At 45.8% G+C, this 2,559-nt stretch overlaps 1 long non-coding RNA gene across 1 annotated transcript; it reads right to left on the bottom strand.

Moving 5' to 3' along the window:
- Positions 1-381: 381 nt before the first annotated feature.
- LOC142082540 (uncharacterized) lies at positions 382-2,305 on the bottom strand. The gene is made up of 5 exons (XR_012673726.1): positions 2,017-2,305; positions 1,648-1,771; positions 1,167-1,230; positions 609-782; positions 382-504 (listed from the first exon to the last, which is right to left on the bottom strand). It is a non-coding gene; the product is annotated as an uncharacterized LOC142082540 (long non-coding RNA).
- Positions 2,306-2,559: the final 254 nt, after the last annotated feature.

Genomic DNA, 2,559 nt, shown 5'->3' with positions numbered 1-2,559 from the left:
CCTAATAAATTATACGCTACAGCTATTTGGCAGTTGCAGTTTAAACAACGCAAGTCAGTTTGGAAGTTATACAATTTTAACTTTCTTTTTAAAGTTTCGTTTACGATAGAAAAATCAGGGAGATAAGAGATCTCCCATACGGTTTTACATTTTTGGGGAGGGGTGGGGGGGGGGCAGGCGGTGGGGAATATCAAATCCCCGGTGCTGCAATACATCAGGCTACCAAAAAGGACCGGCAGGTTTGCTAACGCTGTTGGCCGTACCCGAGCGTGCGGAGGAACGCGTCTTTACGATCTCTCGACCGTTACACCCGAGAACCAAAGATCAGCCGTACGTCGACTATCGGAAGACGTGCCGCGCTTGGGTCTGTGCAAGGAAATCGACCTACCCCTTTTTTTTTTTTTTCCAGAGAGAGCGCGAAAAGTCTCCTTGCGGATGACTTCTACTGCCGAGCACGTCATCTCTGCAGATCCATTCTGAGGGGAAGTTCGTAAAAGGCGACTCCTTTGAACGAGAAAGATTTCCATTCTGGAAAATCTCTTTCCAACCAAAGTCAAAATTACGCGCTGCAGGTTAGGAAAAAGGACGCGATAGAAGCAGTAACTCACCAAAACCACATCAGGACTCTCTGTCGCTAGTTACGAGGCTGCTACCGCTTCTCGGGAAAGCCTGGAAAGCGCACCGAAGCGACACCGATTTGTCCCGTGTTGTCCACGCCTCTTCTTTGACCTTGATTGCTTTTAGCGCAGATGTTAGCATCTCAGTAAGGTGTTCGAGTGCTCCTGTAAGGCATTTTAAAAACTGACTGACTGAAAAAGCATACAGCTTTTATCGTGAAAACAAAGCCTGTTTCTCCCGAACATCCCAACTCTTACAAACGGTTCCTTTCCTCTTCTAGTCCAACATTATTTTCACAGCACCCTTTCCTAGCAAGCGCACAGAAACAGAAGACCGTGCTTGCAGGAAGAGAAAACAGACGGAGGGAAGCAAGCTTTGCAGAGGCGTACCACGCTCCAGAACAGACCTCCTTTATTTTTAGTATTTGCGTTAAAATATTTCACGTTAAAAAATCACATAGAAGGAGAGCTGCCACGTTCCTCGTGTTAACTGTAAAGTCCGTGCTACGAGCACCTTAGGAAAAACGCAGACACATGTCACAGGCCTACCTTGTACTTGCAGACCACTAGGGATCCTTTCCACCTGTCTCGTACTTTCACGGCAGTTGACGTTCTGCTGAGAGGAAAGGAAAAAAAAAAAACAAACAACGTTGAGCACAAAGCTTCCTCTTCTGTGAAGGCTACAACTGAGTGGAGGAGAAAGTATTTGGCATCGTCTTTGGTGCGGTTGTTGAGACAGGCCACTAGAGCTTCTGCATGTTTTAGACAACCGTGCCTTTTTTTTGGCTCATTGGCAGCTTTAGTTTCGCAAGAACTCACTTGCCTAGAAAGAGGAGTGACAGAGAAGGAAAAGAGAGGTCAGGCAGCAAGAGAGCTCTGCAGGCTGCCACCAGTCAACGTCGCACTCTTAAGGAAAAACAAACAACCAACCAAACAAAAAAAAAAAAAACAAACAAAAAAACCCCCAAAACACACAAACACAAAAAAACCCCACAAAACCCAACAACAAAACAAAACTTTGACGTTGTACCTTTCTTTCCTTTTGGAGCTCGTCCCTGTCTCAGCTGATCGTCTCGTCAGAGCACGAAGTGCAGATGATCCGTATCCCGATGACATCTGCACGCGATGAACACGTGTTCAGAAATAGTCCAGATCTGTAAGACTGGTGTCATTTTTGTGGTTCCAAGCATCCTAACTCCATTTTACTGACCAATGCGTTTGTGAGGAAACTAAGTAGCTTTTAAACGTAGCCTCTCCTTGGGGAGAAAAATGCGTTAGGGAGCGAAAAAAAGGATGATTCAGAGCTCCCAACCATGACGGAGCAGCGGGAAAACTAATGAAAGCGAAGACCAACAGCAGCAACGCGAAGCGGCATTTGGCTTTAATTCCGATCACGTACTTAAGCGGCTCGCCAAGTCTATGCCTCGATCCTATGAATGACTAGCCCTGTTTTGGAAGGACCAACTTTTTTCCTTCAAAGTCCTAGATTGAAGACTCCGCTGAACAGAATGTGGATGGAGCCACAGGACAACATGCCGTCAACACTCTAATGAAAAAAAAATCAAGTAAAAATCAAGTTGAAGTATCAGTTTCCATCGTGTCTCGTTCATTACGTTTCTAGTAGTACCTGGGTGCTCCAAAATTCACTCTCCTGACACCACGTAGTACTACAAATTACAATTACGCGTGTAAAAATAAAAGGCTATTTCCAACCTGCCCGTAAAATCAGTACGAACAAACAGAAGAGAAACACTTGACCCTAAAGAAGGTCACAGGCAGCTCTTAATTTATCGTAGGCGAAAGCTCATTCTTTTCCCTGAAAGGAAAACGCTCGTAACTACCCAGGGACCGATGCAGGAACGAGGCGCGCGCGCTCTGTTCACGGCAACTGTTCATCAGCTTTTCTGCACCGGCACAAATTTGCCTTTTCCCTGGGTTTGAC

Source organism: Calonectris borealis, chromosome 4 (genome assembly GCF_964195595.1).
Source record: "Calonectris borealis chromosome 4, bCalBor7.hap1.2, whole genome shotgun sequence".
In the NCBI taxonomy this organism is placed as follows: domain Eukaryota; kingdom Metazoa; phylum Chordata; class Aves; order Procellariiformes; family Procellariidae; genus Calonectris; species Calonectris borealis.
The sequence above is the reverse complement of the archived record's forward strand: the minus strand, read 5'-3'. Positions and strand labels throughout refer to the sequence as shown.